The sequence below is a fragment of the Melospiza melodia genome, chromosome 2, assembly GCF_035770615.1.
Source record: "Melospiza melodia melodia isolate bMelMel2 chromosome 2, bMelMel2.pri, whole genome shotgun sequence".
In the NCBI taxonomy this organism is placed as follows: Eukaryota; Metazoa; Chordata; class Aves; order Passeriformes; family Passerellidae; genus Melospiza; species Melospiza melodia.
In genome coordinates this window covers 12,047,417-12,068,704 of record NC_086195.1, presented here as the reverse complement: position 1 = coordinate 12,068,704, position 21,288 = coordinate 12,047,417, and positions in this window count along the sequence as shown.

Here is a 21,288-nt window from a genome sequence, read left to right as displayed (position 1 = left end):
GCTACACAGAAGTGGAGAGGCAAACATTTCCTCTGTGCCCTCTGAGCACATTTTAGGAGCATGAAAATGTCACATTTCCTGCTGATGAAGGTGCCAAGGGAATTCCATACAGTGAGAACCATTTGAGGTTCATTTTATTGGGATGGCAGGAGGAAAGGAGAGACAAAAGGCCAAATTTTACAGAAGACAGAACTGTAAGCTGTGATTCTTTGACTTTAGAGATTCTACAAGGACCCTTTTCTATGAGAAAAATAAAAACCTGTGTATGTTGTTAAGAGAGTGATAAATTCTCTTTTCTAATTTCTTGAGTTTTACAGATCCCAATAATAACTTGCACAATGTTTGGAGTACATTTCATCTTCAAAATGGTGAATTAATTCTTATTATTTTTCTCTAGGAATACATTCTTATCATTCCTTCATCTTCAAGAAAGCTTTCCATTTCTCTGCTTTTCATTAAGAGTCTTATCTGATTCCCATGCAAGTAAATGGAAAAAAAGTACTTATATAAATAAAAGAATAAGGGAATAATGCTTATATAAATAAAGTACAAATAAAGGAAGATGTACTTGGATTTCTCCTTCTCCTCTGGGATATTGTTTACATAATTCTTTCCTTTTTCTTTTGATTTTTTGTCATCTGTGGTCCCTTAGAAGATTTTAAAACCCTTTGTTTAGCTTGTGTCAGTACATAATTTATTCTTCTCTCTATACTGTTCATCTTATCCTCCTTTATTTACTTTAGGTATTTTATTAGTGTTACTTGTCTGAATATGTCCTGTTTCCCTTCTCCTTTTGATCATTCATTTTCTTCTCTCTTTTTATACTTCTTCCACTAAAGCAGATATTGTGAAATGTTGGTCATGTAGGAAAAGCATGATGGTTTTGAGTTCTTTGGGTCAATAAGGTTGGAAAAAAATAAAATATGCAGGCATGTGAATAAATCTGTTATGCCTCCAAACTATTTTTATGAGTCATTTTAAAACTGTTTTTTCTGAAAACATGTACCTCTGTGAAACTCTGCGGCGCCACAAATAAACACTGAGATAAAAAATTCTAACCAGCATCTCTGAAAAAGGTTGGGGAGAAAATCAGAACAGTGCCAGTGGTTTTTAGGGGTCATATGTTGTGTGGGCACTGTTCATTTGGACAGCTGGTTTTTTTTCTTTACAAAGCCTATTCTTACATTTAAGCTGTGGTGTCATTGCTCTGTGTTGGCAGTGAAAATTAAAACCCAGCACTGGGTTCCTTACATAACAGAATAATGCAGCAATTCCTGAATAAAAAACCATCACCTTTTGTGCTAATATGCACAGCCAAAGGAGTTTTTCCTGTTTTGCCTACCACGTTTTGAAGCCATATGCAATCAGAAGCTGACTTTAAACAGCTGGAGGTAATGCTCTACTGGTGTACCAAGGGGCAGGATCAAGCCCTTGATATTTGTCTCACATTTATCATACTGCTATTCTGAATCCCACAGGTCATTAAATAGGATAACTCTGTGCCATGGTTTCAAAAGACACTACAAATTCCTTGCATTTCAGTTTTAGAGAGAGAACTTTTAGAAGCTGATGAACTAAATTACATTCTTTTTTTTATCCTTAATGTCTAAAAGCATCTGGGATTCTTCCTTTTTTGAGAATTGCAGTTGTACTTCTTTTTCTCTCAGTAGGTTTGGGTTTTGGGCTTTGGTTTGGTTTTTTTAAGGTAAATGAGCTATTGCCTTAGAGGCTAAGCCAGGTGAGGGGTGAGCAAGGCACCTTTCTACATCTCCTTCTACACTGTGATCTGTAAAAATTTGGACAGAAGGAAGAAAGAATAAGCCAAGAATATGGGGTCAGAGCCACTGAGATAAAACAAGCTTCTTCCCAAAAGAAATGTGTAGACAATTTCAAGCAGGTTCTGCATAGGCACCAAATGAAGAGGATGCAAGTTAACCCCATTCAGACATGCAGGTTTGGGGCTGTGCCCCCATTCAGTGGGCTCTGAAAATGGGGCTGGCTCACTGCCCACACTTTGGCCTCAGCAAACCTGAGTCCTTGCTTTGGCACTGAACTCTAAAAATAAATGCATATTTCCATTAGGTTCTATAGCTGCAGGAATTCTGGAAATTATTTATAATATTCTATATAAGAGAGATTGGTGATTTTGACTGTGTGGGAAATGGGAGGGTGGTAGGCCTGTCTGGTCAGTAGATATGAAAATAACAAAAAACTCTCAACCATGAATCAGCATCTCTTAAACACTATGGAAAGCAAAGGCCATGTGCCCAAGCAAAGCAAAACAAGGAATTAATTCAGTGCTTCCCATGGCTGGGCAGGTGTTCAGCCATCCCAGGAGAGCAGGGCTCCATCACAGGTAATGGTGACTGGGGAAGACAAATTCCATCTCTCCAAACTTCCCTACCTTCCTCCTTCTTCCCCCCACTTTGTATAATGATCATGATGTCACATGGTCTGGAATATCCTTTTGGTCATTTGGGGTCACCTGTCCTGGCTGATGATTCATAAGAAACCACCTAGCTCACATGCAGCTAACTCTCAAGAAATTGTCCCTCTCCAAGATGGGAGGTATCAGAGGGACAGGGTCAAACATGATGAAACATAAGAGATGGCCCTTAATACAAGTCATTTTCTGAATTATTAATCTTTTCAGTATGCATTTGTTTATTTTAAAGTGCACTCAAAATATGGCAAGTTCTATGTTTCTTTTAAGAAAGATGTCAGCTTTTTAATTTAGCTGGTAAAGAGTACATAAGGAATGGCTGAGCACCGTATCCTCCATCTTGAAGTGCTGCACCAGGGCTGTATTGCCAGGTCAGGAGAGTTGTAATTTTCCCCCTGCTTTCCCTCCCCTTTGACTGGGAGCTTACATCTTCTCTTCTTCCCTTTAGATAATTTTTACAGTATTAGTCATTATTTCAGCCACTCTGATTGCTAATGAAGACAGCAGAGAGTACTGTAAATACAATTTAAGGATCCAAGGCATGCCAACTGCTCTCTAGCACAGCTCTCATCAAGACGCACAGAGAAAGTCACTATAGCACACTTCCACTCCATTAGCACTGATGGGAGATAAGGTCAAGGGCAGTTCTTTGTGCTCCTTACGCTATTCTATGAATGTTTTTGCAAAAGCTGCTGAGCTTGTTTGGTCTCTAAAGCCTATTTGCCTTTTTGCTCTGTTTTGGCAACTTGAGGGAACATAAAGAAGCTCAAAGCGTACATGTGCCAAAATATCTAGCAGTCATTTCTGTGAGAAAAGAGCTGAAAGTAAAATTTACACTGATGTGAGTTGCAGCAACACCACTTACCGTACCTGAAGTGCTCATCTCATTTCTTTTGCTGCAGAATTGCAGATCAGGGAGGCTGAGGTAGATACAGTGTGAAATTAATGTCATTTATCTTTAAGCGTCAGGATAACGTTACACCTGATGTCTGCATTTTTATATATTGTGCTATGCCACCTACATTTTTAACATTTCTTTAACCTGGGGTATTAGATTTTTTGGAAAGCTGAAAGTGAACATGGATATGCAAATCGAAGCTCTCTTCAGGAATACAGACACACACACAAAATGATGGAGGCAGTAGTATAATCTCCTCACTCACTCCTATGGACACTTCCATTACAGCAGATTTTGTCCAAACTTTTTATTCTATTTCTTCCTTCTTTTCCCCTTTTGCTTAGAACAGCACACTAACAGCAAACCTGTACCATGAGCAACTTCTTCCTTCCCTGCTTTCTTTTTTTAATACCATTTGATTTGATAATTCCATATTGGCTTCCTTTAGCACTTTACACTCTTCTATAATGAGCTAATTAAAGGTATACGAGATCTCTTTATTGAGGCATATGCAGGCTGTTCTTTTTGCAGTACTTTTTTGTTTCTGCTGTGAGTCAGACCTTTTTTTCCTCCCACAGTCTCCTCTTACTGGGTGGGAAGTGGGTTTTTTTGAGATGGAGGTCAGAGAAGGTTATTCTGAAGCTCGTTCCCCCACTTATCTTCTGGCACTGTACTAAAAGGTTCCCCATGTTCCCTGGGATTTTTTTTTTTTTTTTTTTTGCCTTGTCAAATAAAGCACACCAACAGCACTTCATTGCCTAGTTCAGCTGCCTTGCTTACCAAAAAAGAGAAACCCTCAGCTGAGCATGAATCTGCTGTATTTGCTTTCTGGAAGAGCAGAAATGGGACTTCAACCTCCTTTCCCACAATTAACACCAGTACCAGTTATTTGTTCCTCTTGCAAAGATGTTCCATGACTGTTGTAGCTTTCTGCAGGTGTTATCTCCCATTCATATTAAAAAATCTCACTGGTAAACTCTGTTGGTATGGAGTGGCAGACGCTTAAGGCCAGACTTTTAACTTGAAAGCAGAAGTTTTGTGTTGTGCTGCTACATGAACTCATTATTTTCCCCTGTGTTGATTGGTATATTCTCTTAAGTTGAACTGAAAACCTTGGGAATCCAGGTTTTTTGAAGCTTCCTGGTGAGATGCAAGGAATACTCAGATCTTTTCTGGGATATGAACAGTATGCTGGTGGGTGTCCTTCTCAAGTTTCAGGCTGAAGGGAAGATCCAAACTTTGTGAAGTGCAACAATTCAATCCACAGTCTGCAGGAGACCAAGCCACGATCTCCATTTGGGCCTTTAATTTTTCTGGGTCTGTTCTGGGTCTGGAGACATTAGAGTAGACCATGCAGCTCCATTGTGCTAGGATAGTTTGAAAATTATGCTGAACTCTGCCTAAGCAAAGGAAATTGGTCAGTGTGATCTTGGGATGCAGCTGTAAGCTGCCAGCTCCTGGTGGCACAGTTTATGGTAAGTAGAAGGACAGATAAGCTGGCCAGCACATAAAGATGGAGATGCAGTGTCCTCCGGAGATGTCTCCTTGTGGGACATACAGCATCTTTTTTGCACACATCCTGTCACTAAGACAGGACAAGTCAGGAAATTTGTAGCTATCTTGAACAACTCATCTGTGAGGAGTAAGGGAACATTTAGATTTGTCCATTTCCCTTCCCTCCACCTTTACTTAAAGCAAGAGGTCCCTCACTCAAATTTCCAAGTTCTTTCTTTGATCAAAGCCACTTGGCAGAGTTATTTAGAAAAGAAAAGCTGTATTTTAACAAATGTTCTGGTCATCTCTTTATCTCATGCACCACACAATGTTGTCTTTATCATCAACAGGAAGGTATTGTCACCCATGCACTACAGTGTGATGAGCAAACTAATCAGCCTATACCTCTTCTCTTCCAGTAAAGTAAAATAAAACCATTCTCTGTTCCTTACTTTCAGTATTTTATTTTAGCTGGAACTGTCAATGATTTCAGCTATCCTAAAAACATCTTCCTTATTCATTCCTCAGGCAGCCATAGAGATGTGTGTTCTGAATCCCCACACACTTTATATCTTCTCTGCACACCTGCAGAAGGACCTTTTTGCCCCAGTAGCCTGAGTACTATAATTTCTTTATATACATTGGTAGAATAGCAAGAGTTTTATTATGGACCATATCAGCAGTTCTGAGATAAGAGAAGAAATGGGAAAATATGAAAAATAGTAGACCTTTACGTCTGTTAATTCTGGTTTCCTAGGTTACCTTAATCCCCTATTACATATGGACAGCCAGCATGGTAGTCAGAGGAGAATTGCCTAAAACCAATAATTTCACTGGGGAAAGAAATTTTTGGGTTTTATCTGTCACAAATCAAAACCAGGGAATTTTTAAACCTCAGTCTCAGTAAAAATGGCATTGTAAGACACTGAACTTATTATCCTACCATGATTTCCACATTTCATTTTATTATTTCACAAGCCAAAACAATTAAACATAGTGTTTACTTGTACAAGGCAGTACAGGAAATTCTATGAAAATTTCATAAGCATGTTTGCTACATTTGAGTGGTAAATGAATTCAAGAGGACATATAAAAATTATAAAAGTTTTAAACTAGTGTAACAATGAAATCTGACATTTTGTGCATGAGATTATGCTGAGAGTTAATATAGTGATTTGTGATCAGTTGACTTGTACATTCCTAGTGTTGAGTTTTATGCTGTTACTTAATTTAATTCCCATTTTGTTCCCAGACTTCAACAAAGTACAGTACTCTTCTAGTTATGTTTATACCCATTATTATGCCTCTGGCATTACACATCATTATGTCTCTGACATTATGTATAAATCATGTACAGGATTACCTACCTGTTAAAATTTTTCTGCCAAAAAATGGGGCTGAATTAGTAATAAAGACAAGAAACCTCCAGTTCAGTTTTGCAGCAACTTCAAGGATTCTGTTGTAGTGCTGTGGCAACTGGGACAGGGTACCCATTAAGTTTTCTTTTCCTAGGGTTAATGCATTAAACCAAGCATATAAAAGGATATAAAAGGATGGAAGTGCCTATGCCTTCCCTCACCTAGAGACAGCTGAGCTAGCTATAAACACAAGAATATGGGCTGTAAAAATAGGGCATCTTCAGCAGCACACACCTTAAGGAAATCCCAAATTGTGGCAATGAGGTTGTTTCTGGTACTTGAGCTAAGCTAATATAAAGCTGATGACACTGAAGAATAGACATAGGCTTTTAGGGCTTCTTGCTGTAATCATGTTTTCAGAGCTTCACAGGTGGCTTCTGAATGTTCTGTTATGCTGGAGATTATTTAATGGTGCTTGTTTTGCCACTAAAATTGGAATTCAGGTTTGTATAAAATATTTAACTCAAAAAAAAGCTGATTCTATTCTCACTTATCATATTTTTTCCTGTTGATATATGAGTGTGTATATATATATACATATATATGTTGAAATATTTAATTGCTGATAGATATTGACATACCTGTTTATATATGAATATATATATATTCGTGTATATATATATATATATATATGTATATATATAATCTTTAAAAGGAATCAACCAGTTACATATCACCATCAGATCTTTTGTAGCAAATGTATCCTTTCCCTGACCTTTATTTGTAGAACAGAGTATGCCCAATGTACTTACTGAAATGTTTGCTTCTGACATACAGTGATAACACAGCTGTCCTGAGAAATGGGGTTTACAGGTCTGATCTGAAATGCATAAAATAATATAGCTCCAGGTATGCTGACTGTAAGAAGTTGTTTCAAGCACTGACAGCTCTTTAAATTCTGCCCCATCTCTGAAGTTCTCCAGAGAACTGGCTGTTACTAAGACCATCATATAATATCTCCCCAGTAAGCAAAAAAATCTGGGCTTTGCTGACCAGCAGGCTGAGTTACAGCATATACATGACCAATATGCACACAACTGAAAAGTAACTCTCAGTTAATCCCCAGATTTACCTTTCAAAAAGAAATAAAACAAAGATGATTTTAGATGTTTTCCTAAGGCAAAAGTATTGGTAAAACCCATCAACTAGAAACCCTAAATTTCACCTTAAAGGTCTTTGTGAAACTCAGCTTTTTGCCCTGAAGCTATAAAGACATCAAATTGGATTCATCTTTACATTAAGTTATGCTAGTATAATTGCATCCCTTCCAGTGGATTTGCATAAATGCAAATCAGGCTCTCTCTATCTTACATGAAAGTAAAGAGATTTTTCAAGTTCTTTAAGGCATTATCTCTTCGCCCTTAATGAGTTAATTCTCCTCTCTTACCATTTTAGCCATAAATTGTAGAAATAAAGCAAGGTGAAATGTGATAAGTTATCATTTAGAGTCTGATGTTTAATTTTTCCGTCTATATTTATAACTCCTGAGAGTCATCTTAAGGATTAGAGAACACAAAAAGAAGCTCAGGCGAGTTTTACAGTCTCTCACATGAGAATGGCAAAGACTAGCATTTTTTTTCAATGCTTTTGCTATAAATACCAATTTTTCTCTTCTTGACAAAGATCCACTTTCATTCAAAAGCTTTTTGTGAATCTCAACAATGCTACAGAAATTCTTTCATTTGCAATGAAAAGTAAGAAGCAAGCACATTTCACATCATTTATAGTAATACTAGGGACATTTTCTTCACCTCTACTGCAGCCAAGCAAGTAATTATCAACAGAAGGACTTGACTGTAGTATTCATGAGATGGTGTTGGCACCAGAATCCTTTCAGAGATTGGTTTTCCTGGACCTTTCATCTAGTTTTATTTCACCTTTGATAGTAATGTGATGACTGAACCCATTCTTTAGTAAAACCCAGTAATGTGATTTCTATGGGCACAAACATAACTATCCTAGGAAGATTTGAGATAAGTCTGTAGAATTTAATCCTACTTAGTATCTACAAGTTCAGAAACCCTGTTATCTAGAGCTGATATTCCTCTTTTTCCCAGGAAGTTGGGTCCCTGAGGCTGGGGCTCACTTCAGCTGCTGCCATGTGCTGGCAGCAATATCCCTTCTTCCATTCTGTGTCCTGAAATGAAAACTCAAAATCTCTTATTCAGTTTCTCTTGCAATCATGTAAGCCATACTATGTATTTAATAACAAGCGTGTGTATTTAAAGTGGATATAACATTGGATTTTTAGGTAGACTTTTCACAATCCACTGGTAGAGAAGCTCAAGCCTTCATGTGCTACAGCTGAGTTTAAGGAGTGGATAATCTTATGAGCAATGTTTGCAGTTACACATAATAAGCTGGATAATCAAAATTCATGTGACAGAGGATAAAGTAAATCACATTGGGTTCAAACAAGAATTTATAAGCCATAGAACATATTGAAAAACATGACCAGGTGCATTATATAATTTTAAATATTGCCTTTTCCTTAAATATCAGTCAGTGATCATTGGCAAAGCATGAAACAACACTGATCTGACCAAGCTCAACATTCTGCTCTGAGAACTGAGCTCTCAGCCAGCTTTAATTACACCCTGCTTTGGATAAAATCCAGTGGCAGGGTGTAACAGCAACAATAAAAGGTATTTAGGAAAAGACACATAAGAGAAAATTGTTGCAAGGCACATGACTCCTCTAATTAATAGGCATTGTTAGTGTGGGCAACATCATTAAATAGCTTATCACAGTCAAAAACTTTCTCTGAAGGCAGATGGTCTAAAATTGCATGATTTTATTTAGGTTTTGATTTACATACTGATCTGAAAGGACTTTATTTTATTTCATTTCACATGAAAATGAAAAAGTTAGTTGCATTCTTGTACAGATAATTCCATATGCTTAATTATCTCAGTAGGATATGTTTTATTAATATACATGTTTTTCCTTTGAACATATTTTAATTTGCATTTGTGGCAAGAAGTTTCGGTCTTCCTTCTGCACTATTTCCTGTCCAACCAACATCACTCTTTGGTTGGAGACCAAAGGATATTTTGTTGCTTGTTGACTTTAACGAGTATTTCTGAACCAGGTTTACTGCCAGGGTCCTGAGTGCCCTAATGTTTCTTGATGGCCCTGACCAGCATCACCAGAGTCCTCCTCTCACAAAGCCTCATCCTCCTTGCCCAGGAGCTGCCCCTGGTCAGAGTCTCCTGGTCCTGGCCTGGGCAGTGCTCCTGCCAGCCCAGGTCCTTGTCAGACCCTGACTCACCAGCCCTGGTCACCATAGCCAGCACTTCTGCTGAGTTGGGGCCACTGCAGAAGGTCCCTGTCCCATCCCCTGCCACTGCCTGTCCCACCAGTTCTGCATCCTGATGGTCACTAAGACATGAACATTTTTAACAGTTAAATTGTTCATGAGGAAGTTAGAGGTGTGATGATCATTTCCCAAAAAAGCCTTCAGGCAGCTCCAGCACTCAGTGACAATTAACTGACCATGAGCTCATTTGTGTTGAAGATTGGGGCTGGGATTTACATTCTGTTGTCACCATATTTTCTGAAAAATCCCTTCACCAGGATTTTTCTCCTGGAGAAAGCTGAGAAGCCTCAGAAAAGAAATGTAAGCAATCATTGTCTGATTGCTTGGAATGTGGTCTGGAGGTTGCTTACCAACAGGTGCATCTTTGATTGGTTCCATGTGAATTGTTTTTAATTAATGACCAATCCAAGTCCAGCTGTGTCAGACTCTCTGGTCAGTCACAGGTTTTTATTATCATTCTTGTCTAGCCTTCTGATGTCTCCTTTCTCTTTCTTTAGTATAGTTTTAGTATATAATTTCTATAATTAATAATATAATATAATATAATATAATATAATATAATATAATATAATATAATATAATATAATATAATATAATATAATATAATATAATATAATATAATATAATATAATATAATATAATATAATATAATATAATATAATATAATATAATATAATATAATATATCAGCCTTCTGAGAACTTGAAGTCAGATTCTCATCTCTCACCTCATCCTGGGGACCCTCAAAACACCGCAACAATTGGTGACCCCGAGTGGGTGACACCACAACACCCTGCTTTTGTCTGTAATGAAAATTGTACCCATCTACTTTGAGAGGTTATTTTTTTGTGTCAGGATGCAGAGTAATTAAATGCAGCTCCTCTCAAACTCAAGAAATACTTAAGTGTTTAGGCAGAAAGAGGCCAAAGGATTTTAAGATCCTACAGCCTCCTTGTGAAGGTGGATCTTTCATCTGTCCTTCAATGACAAGGAATCTGGATGAGCACAAAATCCCAGACATCCTTGTCCAACTCTAGAAACAAAACCAATCTTAATGAGACATTGTCTGATAGTGCCAAGGAGTGTCCCTCTGGCCAGGGGAATGTTAGAGATTTCATCTCACCTTGGGATGGTGACTTCCAAGCTGGAGGAGACGTTCTCATTTTGAGAGCTTACACTTAGTCTTTATTGTAGAATCACACACCCTCTGCCTCCACACAGTCACAAGATCCCCATGTCCTGAAGCAGTGCCTAAAGGTGATATCAAGAAATATTTCTCCTCTAAAATTGGGACAAAGCCATCCCATTTCAAAGTTAAAGAAAATAAGGCATTCCTGGCCTCTACAGGATAATGCTGAGGATGGGAAGCACATCTGCAATTCAAATGTTAGAGGAAGATGGCCAGTTGTCCTGTTTGATGAGATGATCTCCTTTTTGTAGTCAGGTGTCCTGTTGTTTTGATGAGTTTTTTACAGGCTGCCATTGGTCTTGCATTGTGGCTTTAGGATAAATATTTTAAATTGTCCGTTTCATAATGCAGATGTGAGGTGTTCCTGATTACCCTAAAGAAGCTTGCTGAGCAATTTTATTTTAATGTTGGAAAAAATGAGCTGGAAATTATCTTGGCATCATACCAAAATCTATAGAATTAAAAAGCAGGTTGATTGGGTTTTATGTGTGTATTCAGACTGGGAGTGCTTTAATGAAGGTTTTGCTTTGTTTCATCTGCTCTTTCTTCTGCACTTCTTTGCAAGTGGTTTTGAAGAAATGAGCCTTATTTGGTCTCCTGGTCATGTGTTTATCAGTTTATTATCACTTTTCAGTACAACACAGATAAACCCTAATGTGATCATTTAATGACATTTTAATTGCTTAACTTTTGTTTTGGTAGCTTTAGACTTAAATAGAATAAAATTATTTTTGGGAAGTCACTTGGATATCATGAAACACAAATAAACTCAGCAGTCACAATATAATTAATTTTATTTGAAAAAATGTGTTTGGGGTGAACAGAGTCAGGATTGTTTCCTCTCACTTCCCTTAAATAAATAAAAAAAAAAAATCAGCAGCTGCTATACCCTGGAGGGTAAGTGAACTTGCTCAGGAAACAAATGGTTCTAGATGCTGCCAAGTGTGGCAGGAGAATAAAATTCTCAGCAAGGAGTAAATCAAGCAGGTCTCAAGGTCAAATTCTTCTGGTACAAGATCAAACTTGTGTACAGAGAGCAATCAGCAAGAAAGAACTGACATAGAGGTATAATCATGGTTAGGATACCTCTCACTGCTTTTCCAGTTACCTTACCAGTTAGTGTTAGCTTTCTCTGTTCAGAAACCTCATCATTCTAATTTCAGCATAAAAGAAAATATCTTGCTGGACCTTAAAGTAGCTCTCTGTATGGGAAAGATTTGCATGGACTGATCTCAAAATGCTAGGTCCTAGCATAAACCAAAGATTTCCCTGCATCAGAAGGTGATGAAAGACCTCAGTATAAAACTGAAAGTGCAGACCTAAGCAGACTAATTCTGTATGCTGTGCAAGAACTTTGGGGTGATTTGGTTTATGAAACTCTCTTCTCTCCTGGATGTTGCTTCAAGTGACATTTAGCTATTTTTGCATCAGCTATATACCTGGAAGAGCAATACGTTCAGAGATTTTAACTTTTCAGATTTAAACTGTGATAATACAGAAGATATGCCACAGAAATCAGGAAAAAAGAAAAAACAAAATCTATTTAACATATATTTTTGCTGCCTTTTAAGATGACAATCTCAACCCACTTTTCCATAGGTCAGGAAGAACCAACACAACAGGCATATAGAGAAAGTTAAATAAAATTTTGAAAAGTAGCATCCTGGTATAGATCATTTTGTCAGAACTGCTGGGAAAACTAGCATAACTTCTCTGTTCAGTCCAACAGTTTTGCACTTGGATCTTTCAGCTGTGGACTTGGTCAGTATATTGCTGAAGATTTGCTCCTCCCTGACTGGGGAATGCCATAGGCAGGTTTTCTTGCCAGTCACCTCCAGCCTGAATTGCTGTTCATCCAGCAATGTTTGAACAAGCAACATGGATTTATGTGGCTTGTCTCACAAAAACTCAGTCTCTCAGTCCAGAGGTAGTTATAAGATTAACTTTTAAAGGAAAAACTACTATAAGAGATGTGCTGCTTTGCCTGCCCTGCCTGCTAAAAGATCATAAATCAATGTACTGGGTTGTAATTCACATCCTTTGGGAAATCCAGCCACCAACATCATGCAAAATCTGAGATCATCATGAATGTGTCAACTGGGAGATGGTACAACTAGTCTTGCTGTCAATTAGAAATAACTTCTGACTCAATTGTAACATAGCAATTATATTTCAGTCCACTCCCTGACTTTGGACTGAAACCTGTTCCCACCTCCAAGAAACACACAGGCAGAGGAATAATCATTTTGAAACTCATCATTTATAACAAACTACAGAAGGAGGAATCCCTTGGAGTCTCAGCATGCAATCTGTTTTCACTGCAGTCACACCCTGCAGGAGGTCAGCCCTGGAGCACACGTGGAGCAGGGTGCTGGGATTAGATGATCTGCTGATCCCTTCCAACTTGGATGCGCCCTGTGATTGTGTGAGGCATGGTCTGGTGTCATGGACACTCAGGGCTGAGCTGTGCTGCCCTGCCCTGGTGGCACTCATCCCTGATGGAGCCCTGCCACTCACCAGCTGACTCCTCAGTCACCACCATGCTCTGCTCCACTCTCATTTCTCTTTGAAAAATACTTCTGAGAGCCCACTGACCTTCGGAGGGACTTCACAGATTGGTTAATTTATTTTTGCTTTGACCCAGGGACAAAGAAACATTCCCTGACAAGGTCAGTAAAGCTATGTGACACTGGCTGCTGGTATCAAAGCTTGTTGAATCTCTTTTATGAATAGCAGCTCTCGCTGGCTTTCCTCAGCAGCATGAGACTGCAGGGCTGGGAAATATAAACCAGGGGAATTTCTGTTGTGTTCTGTTCTTTAGGTCTACTTCATTTTTTCCCATATTTAAAAACAAACAGGATAATTTGTTAGGCCTTTATTGTTTTTCTTCTGCAAGTATCCCACAGTGTGGTGTGCAGGGCACACAGAGATTTGAGCTGGTCCTCTGAGTCTCTCCCATCAGCTGCAAGGAAGGGCAGCCAAGGCACCTCTTCCCCCAAACTCCACAGCTCCAATAATCAGTACAAACCAGGTCACTCTACAGCTTGACAAATATTACAAGGGTTGGTTACCTCTGCAACTTCATTCTAATCTAAATCAATAAGCATGTTGATATAAATGATATTTTCTTCTTCTCAGGGGGAAATCTGAGTTGTTCAACAATCCTGCTGTGGCTATGTTTAATGTTTTTGTGGTGGCTAGAAAATGCTTCTCACGATAACAAAAAAATAGAAGATAATAATATTCTGGCTTGTGAAATGGGGGAAGAGTTTAATTTTTCTAATTATGAGATTTAAAAACAAGGACAAAGAAAAATTTTAGACAACAGTGATCAACTTTTTGCAAGTAAAGCTCGAATTTTCTGCAATATCTCTCAAAGAAAAGCAACTGCTCTTCCATAGTTCCTTTTGAACTAATTAAAAAAATTAACTTCTTGGCAAAAAAGCTAAAGATTTTATGACTTGCATTAATGAATTTAATAACAATACACATAGAAGAAGCTAACCTTTTTTATCAGTTTAAAATGAAAGAAATGAAGTGCCAAGTGACAGTGGAAAATAAATATCAAGATAATATTGATGCAGATAAAGGATGAATAGATGTATTCAAATATTTGGATACACAGCATGTACCTCGTAAAAACATGAAAGCAGAAACTGAATTTTCATTGGCAGGGGTAAGAACTACTGCATAATTAAAAATGTTGCTTTCACCTATGAATTCTTTATGAAGAGATGAAAAGTTTTAGTTTAGCATTGGAATTATTAATATTGTTATCATAAACCAATATTTTTCAATATTTTTCCTACTGAATATTTTATTCTGCTTTTTCAAAATCTTAGATTTTAAGAAGAGATACCTTGTTCAAAGGAAGACCAGAACTGAGAAGTCTCAGTCCTACAGCTGCAGAGTATTTATGTAATTGTAACATTCAGTAAGCAATTCAGTAGTGTTACCTAAAAAAGTTGTAGAAAGTGCTTTCCAAGACATAACACTTGGCTTCATTACTCCTATTGTTTCCAGTAGTTACCACTTTAGATAGATAGATAGATACTTAGATAGATATAAATATAGATATAAATATAAATATAGATATAAATATAAATATAAATATAGTTACTGATATAGATATAGGTATAGATATAGGTATAGATATAGATATAGATATAGATATAGATATAGATATAGATATAGATATAGATATAGATATAGATATAGATATAGATAGATAGATACAGATATAGATATAGATATAGATTATATAGATATAGATATAGATTATATAGATATAGATACAGATAGATATAGACACAAATATAGATATAGATATATAGATACAAATATGTCTTGACTCTAATGAAGTAAAAATAATTAGTTCATTTAGCCTAAACTATTTAGTGTATTAAACCTATGTACTCCCTATACTTCATCAAGTGTGAAGATGTGGAAGGCTGAGCATTTAGGAAGTCATGGTATGAACCAGCTGCAAGCACTGGTTATGTTCTGCAGAGGACAATGTGATCTAATGCTGAATATTTAGAATTATTAGACATGTAATTTTTATTTGGCTCATAAAGAATTTGGAATAATCACAAGGCAAGCACAATTCATTTTTTAATTGGCATAGTTCCTTGTGTCTTTTATCTGATCCAAGAATAATTTTCACTCCAAGGCTTTCTATTTTATTCCTTTTTTCCTCAAAGCAACACAGTTCCATGTCTTCATCATCTCTAGCTATGAGAACCCTTTTTTTTAGTTGTTTTGCTGTATGTGTTAAAGTTATTTGTCTCATTAATTAATCTTTAAAAAAATTGAAAGTAAAATCTCTATAAAATATCTGTGTGTTAAACTTACCTGTTGTAAGCTAAAAATCATGCTCATGATAAAACACACAAACACATCAACAGGCACAGTTTTTACTGTATTAACATTGAATTTAACTTTATTAATGCCAAAGAAAACCATTGTTAACAAGTAAAGATCAACACTTAGCCAATCAATGAAAGCCTAGTAACCATCACTGCACAATAAAAGTGGAACACCACAAATTGATGGGAACCTACCAGTTATTGTTAGAGAAAAAAGTCAGTGGGAGATAGTTAAGTAATTAGAAACAACTTAAAGAAGACAAGCATTTTATGGTGCAGTTTCTCTTCAGCCAGGGAATTCAATATCAAGTATTTACTGAACCCCTGACAAGCTGAGGAAATGCTGAAACTGGGCTGCATATTTGGGGCCTAGCGCTGTGGGCACCTGAAGAGGAGGTGGCTCTTAGGGGCTGCTGGAGGCAAACACTGCTCAATTTTCATTTACTGACTATTTCCTATGGAGAGCCCTGTGCACAGGGATACCATAACATTTCCAGAGCTTCCATGCAAAGTCCATTCATCACAGGATTGATTCCTGACTATGTCTGAGGTGTACCAGAGAAGAGAGAAACCAATAATGAGCTGCAGCCAGCAGAGAAATCCACATGAACTGCTGCAAGACCCCCTCTGCCTGGGAACTGCAGGGGAGACCCAGAATAACTGTTTTGGCAATGACAGAGGCAGATCCTTCCTAGATTTTATCTTTCCCAAGGTCATTTATTCCTTTCTCATTTATGACTTCCTGTCTGGGCATGTTGTACAGTCAAGAGCAATCACAGGGCTCCCAGGAAAAATTAAAACCAGAATGAGATGTCACTGCCAGCAGAGCAGTTTGTCAAGCCTGCAGATGGGTTTGGAGGAGCTGTTGGGAAAGATACTCAAGCAGGGAAAGAAGGTTATTAGCTGGATGAACTAAGCAGCAAAATCCACTCTAAAATGCCATTCTTTTGCCATAAATATCCACCAGAATCCATGCCCTCAATGCTTTCCTCTGATTTCTGTGTGGTATTTATGATCTCCACCCTGCATAGATAATCCTTTCACCATGAGAAGCAATTCTGAAAGGAAGGGTAAATCCAATCCATATGTCTCTCACAGAGTATTTGTCACTGTGAGCAGAGCTTCATGTCTGTGAGGACCACAGAGCTGCCTGTGTCCATTCTGGATTTCTGCCTGCAATCCATGAGTCTCCTGTCAGGGCAGGTAGCAAAGGGTCCCATGGGACGGACGTGAACCTTTCCTGGCAGCCTTGTCCCTCTGTGAGGAGCAGAGGTGAGCCAGGGGTGGTGATGGGGCACACCAAGAGCCTCCCACATATCAGTGCACGCAGGAGGTCAACCCAAATATTCTAGCGTGACGTTATGATGCTTGTACCCCCATTCATCCATTCTGTTTATGCTGGATATTATGTTCTGTGCCTTCAAGACTGGCTCTGAAGAGTGAAAGTTTTGTTTTGGTTTCTTATGAGCCACTCCCCCATGGCTGGTGGGACACAGAGACAGGGCAGTACATGGTGCTGCTTTTGCTTTTTGCTTTGCTTTTCGCTTTGCTCTTCCTTCTGCTTTGCTCTGCTTTTTGCTTCTGCTCATTACTTAGTAGCTAAGCAGTCCAAATTTTTCCCTGGACTGTTTCTCCTTTTCGTTTTTTTGGACCTACTCGACCCTGCTCCAGACTGGGCCCTGGGAACACCGAGAGTTTGCACCCTGTGGCCCAGCGGGGCCTACTCTGGGCAGCAGCTGCCCCAGCGCCGGAGGACTGAGAACAGAGTGACCACTCCCAAGAGAGACTTTCTGAATTTGTCATCTTTGTCAGAGTGGTGAAAGAGTGGTGTCATCCTGTATTGTTCATTTTGTGTGCTGGGGGGTGCTGTGCCTGTTAAATAAACAGGTTCTTTCCACTTCTCTCCAAGGAATCCCTCCTGAACCAGTTGTAGGGAGGGGCTGTGTGGGTTTGCTTTCTGAAGGGGCCCCTTTGGAGGTGTTCTCCCAAATTTGCTCTAAACCAGGACACCAGGATTTCTCAAATGAGCCAACTCAAATTGCCATATGCTACCCAAAGAGTAGAAATTAGTTTGTAGGGAAAACATGAAGCAGGAAGAAAGACATTCTCAGCATCTCTGAGTGTCCTGCTCGCTGCCCTGTACCTGAGTTCATGTCCTTGCAGCAGCAAGGGGACAGGGGGTCAGCAGCTGCTGGGGAGGAGGCTCTCACCCTAAACTGGGCACTGCAGTAGCTGAGCAAGAGAGCCCTGGTAGAGCAGGACTGCCCAAAAGCTCTGCTGGGTGCTGGGAGCATCTGACACAGCTTGTACAGAGTGATTTATAAATGGAAAAGAGGAGACCTGTGACGAAGAGCCTGTTGCAAAGAGAGAAACACGAGGAGATGCTGCTGTCAGTGCTATGGTAGAGGAGTGATTCACCTGGCAGTTGTTCAGATATACTGCTGCTACTTTCATTTTCAGATGAAGTTTTCTGTATTTCCTAGTAGAACTGAGAGCTTATGAATAGAAATGTGTTGTCTATGAATGTAAAGCACACTGTAAACAAAGTTTAGTGAATTCATAAGCACCACGTAGAAGGATCAAGCAAGTTATACAGTTATGTTTATATTTTAATAAGTATCTCAGCTATTTAAGCCCACCTCATATTTCTGTCTACCATATCTCACTGCAGGCTCCTTTAACTTGCTGAAAAAAACTGGTTTTGCTGAAGTCTTCCACACAATATCTAGAGGAACAGTGATGCTATGGCCCAGTGAGCTGTATATCCACTGTGTGTGGAAGATAGAGGACTATAGCGGACTGGACTTTGTCAACAAAGGGATCCAAAAGTGCAGTCAGACCACACACACACCATTAGCACATGGCTCCACAGTAAAAAAAAGTTCAGTAAATGCCACTGGTCAAGTCGTGTCTCTGGGTCTCATCCCTCCTGCCTAAAATACTGAATGGATGCCGAAGTTACAGCTACTGAATTGAGGGCAGAGATTTAATTTTGGCAGAGAATAGGCTCATTAAGTATATTTCACCCATGTTTCTAACATTGTTAATCTTTTTTAAAGTGCTGTGAAATTTGAAGGCACACATAAAAAAATTCTGCTGAAAACATATCCATTAACCCAGACTACAATGACATCTCTAAAGCTTTTGCATCATTTCAGCAGTACTGTTTATCACATGTATATACTAGGCAATTTATTTTTCAACCACAGATAGTTGAGGGATAATAAAACAGGAGTCATCTTTATAAGGTAACAATCCAGTTGCAGATGCCAAGTGCAGCACCCACAAGGACATGGCTCAATTTCTATCAATATTGTTTTGGATAACTGTGAAATGGCGTTAATTTCACCTTTCCTTGCTTCTCCCATTGCTCATGGCACTTCCTCATGCTGAGTTCAGATGCAGAGCTGAGAAACTTTGAAAATACCCAAGGGTCAAGGAGTAATGTGTCAGCTTGAGAACAGAAGGGATAATATTGCTAATGCTTAATGTTTTCTAAATTGTCAACACTGAACAATGAAAAGGGGAATAAAATAACTGATTACATTTTGGCAGAATAGCAATAAAGTTAAAGATGAAGGAAATTTAGGGAATTATTTTGAGGATCTGAAAACAGCTGGTGACCAGAATGAGATGTGTCAAAGAAAGGCAGTGAAGAAATCCACACTGCAGCCTTTGTGCAGGAGGACTGGGAATACTTTCTCAGTTTCTTTTTCCATTTGGTACATTTGATAGACTAGATTAAGTAATAGCAACCCAAGAGTTGTAATTAGCATCTGCTGATGGTGCTCCCTGGAGAAAGTAACCATTTAAGTGTTTAACCAAGGAGTAGAGGCTTGTAAGGTTCTTCAGAACACCTGTTGGAAACAAGAGAAATGCTGCATAGGCAAACTCTGTGATTGCCTGATCTTCCTCATTGCTCTGCTTCCCACATGTCCTGCTGATGTTCCCAGGGGTGTTTTCCTATCCAGACCTGAGCCTTTCAAGTAGACAAGCATGCTACATCTCAGAACTGCAAGGATCACAGAACCTTCTGGCAGCATGGATTCAGAAAAAATACCATTAATCCCATTTAGTACACTTATTACTGCCATTTAATTATGGGATTATTTATTATGGTAAATGTTCCAGATATCTATAACTTTTAGAATGAAAACCCAGATTCAGGAACAGCTACTCCAAGGCAATTGCAGAAAATTTACAGCTTGTCTGCTGTACTCAGCTTTACCTCAGTAGGTTGCAAAAGCTATCACCTTTAAGTACAGAAGATGCCACTGTTAGGAGAGTAGGAGGTTAGAATGTTGAGTTACTGTTATGAATGAAGTCATCAATCCTTTAGTTGAACTGAAAATAAAGGGATGACTTAGAAAATTCCCTCCAGAGTGATTACTGTGCGCCATCAGTCAGAGTGACACCCACTGTTCAGAGGCAAAGGCAGAGGACAAGAAGCTCACCAGCTTCAGAGCTTCAGGAGATGAGAAAAGGCCATGGACTGATGATGCAACTGATGAGGCAATTGATGATGCAGGACTGATGATGCAGCAATTCAGCATTCAGCCAGGACAACACAACAAGGGAACTCCAGACACCTTGAGTTTCAATACCACCAGTGCAGATTCTGAAACCTGAGACAGACTCCCAGATGTGCTAGTCCCACATGACTCCCTTCTGTGTCTCAAAATCTCACAGTGTCACTTCACTATCTTTATGTTATATTTATGATATTTGTTCTTTGCACAGCTTTACTCATCGATTTTCTTTTGGAAGAGAAATTACTACAGCTTTCCATCTGATTTTGTCTTTGCTGTCTACAGTGGATTTTTGGTTTAAAAAATAATGCATCTGTTGCCCCAGTAAGAGTTACATAATTCTCCATTTACCCATACAGTTTTGCTCACTCTTTTATGTTTTCCTGCTCATCAGTATGCACACCATCTGTGCCTCTACTACAATGTTCTGACATGGCCTCCAGACTTAATGGTTTTAAAGTTTTATTACTTTGCCCTTCAGTCTCATGTGGATAATTTTGTTCACTGTTTTAAAAACCTGCCCTTTCAAACCTTGCTCTTAGCATGTCACCCATTGAGAAATTCAGCCCCCTCACCCCTACAGGATATCAAACCTCATTGTATGGTATGGCTGGCAACCAGTAGAAATACTGCAATAACAAGAACTGAACATAGCAGTTATATTCTAGAGGACACAAATTTATTAATTACAGAAGACAAGGATAGCACGCAAAGAACACAGGGGAAGAGCTATTACCAATGAGTATAAATGAAGAAATGCTTTTAAAATTAACTGGGTCCCTTTTTTTAATGTAATGATTGAGAGATTTCAGATAACACCTACAGCTAATGTATGTGATGTGAGCTGGAAATACATTGTCACAGTTGTGCTAAATCCCCTCAGTCTCTAGTAATGTGCATTGTGAATCCTGCTAATTGACCCTCAAATTTAAACTCTGCCCAGTTTAGCTAGGGAGATTTGAGAGACTGGGAACTCTTGCAGGCAGATTTCATGGAACACTTGGACTCAGAAGGGCTGGACAATATTATTTCCTCAGACCCAGGAATGTTTTGTAGCCAAGCTGGTCATTTTCAGACTGCAAGAGGAATAAAGGTTTTCTTATTCAGGCACTGAGCAGCAAGATGAAAGCG